The 8,724-nt window shown below is 34.3% G+C and overlaps 1 long non-coding RNA gene across 2 annotated transcripts; it reads left to right on the top strand.

Annotated features, from left to right (window-relative positions):
- Positions 1-1,428: 1,428 nt before the first annotated feature.
- On the top strand, positions 1,429-7,458 carry LOC145958229 (uncharacterized). Of its 2 annotated transcripts, XR_014433883.1 has the most exons (6): positions 1,429-1,798; positions 1,926-2,044; positions 3,649-3,693; positions 4,158-4,215; positions 4,600-4,678; positions 4,797-7,458. It is a non-coding gene; the product is annotated as an uncharacterized LOC145958229 (long non-coding RNA). The 2 variants fall into 2 exon arrangements; XR_014433882.1 differs by lacking the exon at positions 3,649-3,693 and having other exon boundaries at positions 1,487-1,798.
- The last annotated feature ends 1,266 nt before the right edge of the window (positions 7,459-8,724 follow it).

Raw genomic sequence — 8,724 nt, 5'->3', positions numbered from 1 at the left:
TGGTAGGGACAGTACCAGAACCCCTGTCACCCATTTACTCCTTTTCCCACCATCACAAGGGCACCACCTACCAGCAATCCTCGTGTTCATCATATGTCTTCCCCAAAGAAAAGGGGCAATCACATCATCATCACCGACAGGCAGCCTGGAGAGGCTAGCCATAACAATACTCAACATTCAGTAGGTAGCCTGGAGAGGCCAGGCATAACAATACTCAGCATTTAGCAGGCAGCCTAGAGAGGCCAAGCATAACAATACTCACCATTCAGCAGGCAGCCTAGAGAGGCCAAGCATAACAATACTCACCATTCAGCAGGCAACTTGGAGAGGTCAAACATAACAATACTCATCATTCAGCAGGCAGCCTAGAGAGGCTAGGCATAACAATACACAACATTCAGCAGGCAGCCTAGAGAGACCATGCATAACAATACTCAACATTCAGCAGGCAGCTTCGAGAGGCCAGGCATAATAATACTCCCTCTTAAACAAGCTACAAATAAAGGGACACATTATCACAAGAGAAACAACGGAGCTTCTACTAGAAGACTGAAAATCAGGTGTACATTTTGTCAACCTTGTTACCCAATAGAGTACGCAACCAATGGTCAACTGCTCTAAAAGGTGAAGATATGAGCAAATACACCTATCCAAGGGAAACAACGCAGAAGCACCAAAGAGATAAAGAGAAGACCTGGACGAAATGTCTATGTCTTTAGTTGCCTTTGGAAAAGCAACACATTACTATTCCAAAGGACAAGTAAAGAGGGGTAACTGTAGACACCCAATTTCATCCAAGGGCATACAAACAAGGAAATGGACCTCTATTATCATGGAAAGGAACTCCCAAAGCAGGAAAATAACAAGACAGGATATCAGAGGGCCGAAAGCCCAAAATAACTAGTTTTAGTGGCCCGGAACGGACTGTTCCAAAACCAGAACGGACCGTTCCCAAATCTGGAACGGGTCGTTCCTAAATTGGAACGAGCTGTTCTAAGCCACCTAAAAGGCTTAAAGACTCTTGGTTGGAAGAGGTCGTTCCAGACCAGAACGGGCCGTTCCAAACCAATCAAAAGGCCTAAAAAATTTGATTTGGAATGGGCTGTTCCAAACTGTTAAAAAGGCCTAAAAACCTAATTCAGAACGGGTCATTCTAAGCAAGGGAATATAGTGTTAATCTCAACTCCGGAACGGGCCGTTCTCAGTTCAGAATGGGTCGTTTCTAGGTGCGTGATTAACACACAACGTTCAGATCCAGAACGGGCCGTTCCGGTTTTGGAACGGGCTGTTCTGGCCACACTACTAGAAAGAAACTATTTTACGTCACCAATTTTACATCGGTTTTAGTAAAACCGATGTAGAAATAAATCGCGGTGGCATTCTCGTAATTAAGAGCATGATACATTGCATATTTACATCGGTTTTGGATGGGACCGATGTAAATATATAATATTCTACATCATTTTTATGGAACCGATGTAGTATTGCAAAAGGCGGTGGCATTGTCGTAAATAATCCTAAAAAGTTTTGAGATCTACATCGGTTCACTTGGTGACCGATGTAATATTCCTCCCCTCAAATCAGAGGCATATCCGCGCGCGCCCTTTCCCCTCATGAACCCTCTCCCCTGATAAACCCTAAAATCTGGAAGCATTTCCCCTGGTGAACTTGAAGTCTCGAAGCAAGCCTTTCCCACGTACAAAGAACCGTGAACTCGCTAAGCATTGTCATTGATTTGCAAAGAAAGAACGCACCTACTTTGGATGCAAGACTTCTGTTTCGTTTCCAGACAGTAATGGTAAGCATTGTCGTTCTTCTCTTTTGGTTTTGAAGTTTAGATTTGTAATCTATAATTCTACTAGAGCTTCAAAAATGTCATTGTTTGGTTTTCGGATTCTTACTGTGTTTTGAAATTATGAATTAAGGTTTTGTTCTTCTTGCGAACGGTCATATTGGAGTCCCTGCACGAAGGTTGAATCTGTGATTAGGGTTTGATTCACATTGTCGTAGCATTCTGGATTCCTCCTAATTAAAAAGGCCAAAGGTTCGTAAAAAGAAGTTTATTTACCCTGCATTTTGACGTTTCTTTAAATCTGATCTTGTTTGAGTGTAACTCTGTTTTATTTGTTTTAGTGTAAATCTGTGATTTTGGTTGTTGGATTATTTTTTGCTTGTGGGGGTCTTCAATTGTCTCTAAGTTTTGATGTTTTTAAAAAATCTTAATCTGGGTCTTCACTTTTCAGCCATGATCGTTTTGTTTTGTGTTGTGTGTTGGTTAACCCGTGTTTCCCCCGTTCTTCTTTAAAGCAACTGTTCTTGCTGCTGTTAAGGCCTCCTTTTCTGTTTGTTGTTGTTTTTTCTCGGGTTGTTCGATTAGGAAAATTTATGTTACACTTTTAACTTCAAACAAAAAGCAATGTTATAAAGCTGCACCCCACCCCCAAATGTATGAAACTTTCATGCAACAGGCCTGTCACTGTAGATAATAATTATAATATGGGCGAAAGTGAAACCTGTTGAGTGCACAATAATAGAACGAGAGATACATAATCAAGTGAGAGTGAAAAATATCATTCACCAATTCACCATTTGATTCTCTCAAAAGAAAATAAAGTGAAAAAGAGAGCGGATGATACATTTATCTTTTCTATTTTATTATGTAGATGATCTCTTTAGGGGCACCATATATTATAAAAGAAATATCAGAGAACAATGATGATGAATCTTGGGTGCAAATCTATCACAGACTCTCTGTCATTATGATGGGTGAAAGAGGCCCTATTTGACTTTTTTGCAGCAAAAAAGCTAATTGCCTTTCTCATGTGCCTTTTGTTATTTAACTTTCTAAAACTCGAACTAACCCACATCCACCAACCTTTTTCCTCAAATTCCTCCAGACCAACCTTATAATATTGTTATCATCTCTAGGATTAATTGTGTAACATTCAATTATTAAGTAACTTCATATTTTGTATGCCTAAACATTACGTGGACCAATGTGGCAATTGAAAGCACATAGTTGCAGAATACACTGGTAGTTGCACATAGTTGCTGAAAGATTTCTGATGGCTCATATTCATACATAACAAATATTAAATATTCATGCATATCTTTTCATAGGTTTAAAATAAAATAGATTGTTACACCACGGTATATATATAGAAGTTCTTTGTCCAAACGTGTCAATGGATTTTCTGGGTGCAGTTTCAATGGCTCCAGTTTGTGTGGTATCAAGTGCAACTGTGGTTATTGGTTGTGTTGTAGTTCTCTTTCTAATCTGAAAAACAAAAATGATTAGAACAAAACAAAAATGAAAGTATCTAGTGTAAATGAGTAATGGTTTTAAAATCTTGTTTGATCATATGTATGCATTTCATATATTTTACAATCGTTATTTTGTTCATAGTATCTAGGAGGCATTTAAAAGAGATTAGTTGAGTGTTTTTAATTTTTAATTTTTTCAACCAGAAAATAAAAATAAAGACAAAGAGAAGACAACTACTGAATTACAAATAGTAGTCCCGTATTGTCAAAGTGTAATTCATAAAATGAATATGATTCCTATTTTCCTAGAACCTTGAAAGTTTACTCTGCTTCTAATATGAGGGTGTAATTGATTTACAACTGATGCAAGTTGAAAAATCTCAGTGCAGATCAGAATATATACAATCATAGTTACTAAAACTTTGAAAGGTAAGCTTCATTCAATCAGTGCAGATGGATTACTTCTTTTGCTTTAATATGGTTTTGGAAAATCAAGTCATGGCTTATTTTTTTTCCTCTTATCATACGGGTTTTAATTTGATCAAGAACTCTAGAGATGAAAAAATGGGTTTAGCATAGGTTCTGCATTCAAGTGTTTAAAATACCTGTTTTGTTCGCCTTGTGTTTGATTTCCTAAATGGTTTGATTTGTTTTTGATAAAGATGGAATGGATTTTGAGATGGTAGAAGAAAATATAGACTTCAATTTCTTGTAAGGATTTAACCATTTTCAGTATGATATTGTGAGAAGGATAACTGTGAAATTTCTCTATCTCTGGAAATCTAACTAGGCTGCAATGAATTTAGAAAGTATTAAATCTGACATGAAGCATTTGCCATCGAGAATTCAAAATTCAGATTGATAATGAATGTTGTGCTTGTTGGCTGCTACAGGGAACTCAGTGGTGTGTGGATAGCAGTCAAATTTGCTGCCAAATTGCTGAGGGTAGTGGTATGTGACAATTGGATTCTGGCCCCTCCTTTTTTTCTTTTATCGGTTAGCTATTTATTCAAACTGAATTGATGTCACTCAATGAAAAAAATTTAATTATAGGCAATCTCTCAAGAAACAAAAATAACAAGCAAAAAATCATAACAGTCAGAGTGGTTGTAGCCAAAGATCCTACCCTGGCAAAATATGAAAAATTGTGTTTTTATATTTAATTTCTGCTAACAATTTTTAGATATTTCTCAATGACCAGGATATGGATGCAATTCATTGTCCTGACTAGCATATTAAGAACAATCTTTAACAACAAGTTGTATTTTGAATATCTTTTAATATAAATGGAATCCGTAACTAGCATAAATCTTAAACTTGATTTTGATTTGGCAGGAAGTGTGCAGAGGGTGATACTTCTCTTCTTGACATCCATTAGTCAACACTTCTTAGTTTGTGATATCTTCTTAGTAAGGTACCTTAAACTCTATCAGCTTCTTCGAGGCTTGAAGTATATACACTCAAGTTATGATCTTTATACTTAGCTAGTTTTTTTTATTCATTTTATTGTTATTTTTTTCTTTTGTTGGCAGGTTCTTCACAATAGCTCATGCTTATTACTTTTTTTTCATTTGCTTGCCAGGTTTGGGGCTTTATGTTTATATCCTCATTCATTTTGATAATTATATTTAAATGCTGAGTGCTAAAGTTGAATTTTATTTTTGGAACTACATTTAGTCTAGTTGTGTACGTGGCAGTTATTGTTTAGTTTCAGTGGAGTGTAGTTATTATTTGGTGTATAATGAAATCAAATATGGTAAAACAGATTTACGTAGTTTTATATAGTGTACCATAAGCCAAACTTTAATATAAAGATAAGAAATATTGGATTTAAGGGTAGACTTCTCATAAGCCATAAAGATTGTCACAAACTACAAAGCTTAAAAGTCTCAATATGGTAAAATGGGTATATTTCATTTATGATTTTCAATAACTTTGCTTTGTAGTTTTGGTAAGGATTACCCCAATGCATGAAAGAAGCTTTGTTGTTTTCTCATGGGTTGTTCTGACTTCTGACAAATAAACTACTTATGATCTTCAACCTACACTAGAAACATTTTATGTGCGGAATATTGAACTGTATTAAAGTAAATGTTATTCATAATTCAAGATATATTGAATTTTATGTCACAAATATTTAACTAATCATACTGTAATTGCTGAAGACAATTTGTTCTTGAAATGGAAAAAATAGACAGATATTTTTTGTTGATGGAAACAGAATTTTTTTCTAAAACTACTAAGTAAACCTTGAGAGAAACTATCTGAATCATCCTTCATAACAAATATAAGTTATTTAAGTGGGTATAATCTACATGTGTGTATTGATTTGTTTTTCTATTTCTTCCGGTTTTTGATTCATGGAATTTGGTTATGTTGGTTAGTATAGGAGATTTCTGTTTATGGAGGAAGGTTCCAAAACTGTTTAAGGGATAGAATTCATTGCATTAGTGGCTACTGGCTAGAATTTGAACATAAACATCAAAATTCAATACACAATGGCTGCAGCAATAGAATGGTCCTATCCAATTGATTGCATTTCTGGGTTTTGGTTTGCTGTTATAAATAAAATATGTTTATACAGGTAACCCACAAGGAATGTAAAAAAATAACAGAATTTTTTTTTTTTAATAACGTCTACATCGGTTCTACTTAGAACCGATGTAGATTTGAGTCTAGATCTACATCGGTTGTATGGAGAACCGATGTAGATTTGAGTCTACATCTACATCGGTTTTCCATACAACCGATGTAGATGTAGACTCAAATCTACATCGGTTTTAAGAACCGATGTAGAATTTTTCTTATTACTACGTCGGTCTATTCTACATCGGTTATAAAACCGATGTAGATCACCTTCCAGAACCGATGTAGATTTGCGTCCTTGTAGTAGTGCCACTTTCTGATGCCTATAAATAGACAGCTTGGGCACAATTCTCAGGGCCTCAAAATTTCGTTCAAGACTCCTTAGAGCTCAAAATTTCTCTCTCTATCTCCTATTGTATTTCTTGAGATTTGTGAGACATTTGTGTAGTGTGAAAGGTTGCCACAAAGCACCTAGAATTTCCATATCGTAAGATTTAACAAAGCTTGCTACGAGGTATTTCAATTACTCTTCTCTCTCTTTTATTTCTTATTTTTGATAAGTATTGTTATAATAAAAATAATCATGTAGATATTTTAGAGTTAATTGTTTAATTTAAATTTCAAGCATGTAAATAATCATCAATAAAAGGAGATTTAATATTTATATTATTATTGTTTATAATGTTAACTTCGCCATAGGGTACCGATTAAGGGCGTTGTATGGGTGCTTAATACCTTCCCTACACGTAACCGACCACCAAACCCAATTCTGGTTATCAAGGTCATTATTGGACCTTTAAAAACCTTTTCTTTTTCTAATGTTTTGAGTAAAACATTGGTGGCGACTCCATGAACCTATTTTCAAAACCATTAATTAAGGATTAGTTTGGTGTCCGGGCATTCCTTAATTGATGAGACTTTCAAAAGGATGTCTAAATCATAGGTCGCAAGATCAGAAATTTTTGGGTTGCGACAGTCGTATATAATGTCATGGGTGGTAGGTCTACGACACAATCAAAGAACCTAGATTGGATTTATCCCATGGTAAGTGGTTTGTAACCTTAATATATATGTCTAAAAAATGCCTTTTATTATTTTAATTAAAAAATTACTAATACAAATCAATTTTCTATTCATTTTAGAGTAATTGGCGACAAGGAGGTTATGAATGTTGATACTAAATGATGAATTGAATGTTAGACATAATTGGAAGGGAGATAACAAATGATTGAATTGGGATACTATAATTTTTTACTTTTTTATTAGGGAGTATAATTTTTTTACTTTAACAACATTGATTAATTTCTTTTAATGATTATGATCTAACTAATATCATGTTGTATGTTACAGTTTTTTCATGATGTAGCACCGTTGTCGGAAATCAAACTGGAAGACATTCAAAGTTAATGGGCAAATTTCTTAAAAAAATTTAGAAATAAGTCATGATTTTTTGTGTAACAACGCTAAAGATTTTCAACTTAGATGTGTTGATTAATTTCCAACAATTAAACATTTTTTGTAACACCCCAATTTTTTTAAAAAGGTATTTTTGTAATTAATGGCATTTTGTAATTTTAATAAAGGAATAAGGGTATTTTTGTAATTTTATTATTAATGGCATTTTTGCAATTTTATTAAAGTTTGAGGGGTAAAAGGGTAACTTGGAACGGGTCGTTCCAAGCAATAAAAATATACTGAAATTTCAAGTTGAGAACGGGCCCAGAACGGGCCGTTCCAACAAGGAGAACGGGCCGTTCCGGAGGGAGAACGGGCCGTTCTGCTGAGATTGAGAACGGGCCGTTTTGGTTTCAGAACGGGCCGTTCTGCTTTTTGAAAACGGGCCGTTCCGATATTAGAACGGGCCGTTCCAGTTGAGAATTTTACTCATATTTGAACGTTCCGGAATGGGCCGTTCCGAAATCAGTACAGGTCGTTCTGGGTGCGTCAGATTGCCTATAAATAGGAGGCAGGGGGCTGTGAAAAAAATCATACAGCCAGAAGTGGAAATTTAGAGAGAGAAAGAGAAAGAGAGAGAGAGAGAGAGAGAGAGAGAGAGAAAGAGAAAGAGAAAGAAAGAGGGAAAGAGAGGGAAAGAAAGAGGGAATCCAGAGGGGGGAGGTTCTGCTCAAGTTTTAGCTCCTACTTATCCATGTAAGGGGGAGGAGAACCTTATCTCTTTAAAATTTTATCTACTACTATTTTTATTTATTTATGTTATTTTTTATGTATATTTATTTAGTGGGGTGTCCCTAACCTCATTTATTTGCTTAACATTATTAAGGTGTTCATCTTTTATATTGTTTAATTATTTTATAATGATTGTCATTTTATTTATATCATTGGTATTCTTAATATATTCTTTTTACATAGATATATTTATTGTAAATATATTTATAATCAACTATGTTATAGTTGTGATATCTTGGACTCGTTTTGTTGTTATTTCTTCACGTATTTATGAAAATAAATATTGTTCTATGACCATAGAAGATAAAGTTTGAATTATTTGTAGCTGGAGGTTTGACCTTGGGGATTTAAATGAGTAAGAAATGAAGGTGAAATATCCTATTGTTGATTAAGGTGAAATATCCTTTTATTGGTTGATGTTATGATGATGCTCATTTATCCTGACTAGTCACTACAAGTATAATTAAAATTTTATTGCATCATGAAAATCTAATATATGATTTGTAAATATATATATATATATGTTTAATATTGATTATAAATAATTCTTTATATTCTTTTGAATTATTGTATTTATTGGATATTGTTCTTACTCCTCTCTTTTCTTTGTTTTTATAAATTAAATATATTACAAAATAGATGGATCTACTTTGGATTCCAGATCATTTTGCAGTTGATATAACTGTG

Source organism: Cajanus cajan, chromosome 5, assembly GCF_000230855.2.
Source record: "Cajanus cajan strain Asha chromosome 5, NIPB_CcT2T_4, whole genome shotgun sequence".
Taxonomy (NCBI): Eukaryota; Viridiplantae; Streptophyta; class Magnoliopsida; order Fabales; family Fabaceae; genus Cajanus; species Cajanus cajan.
Note: the sequence above shows the minus strand (reverse complement) of the source record. Positions and strands in the feature narration are given on the sequence as shown.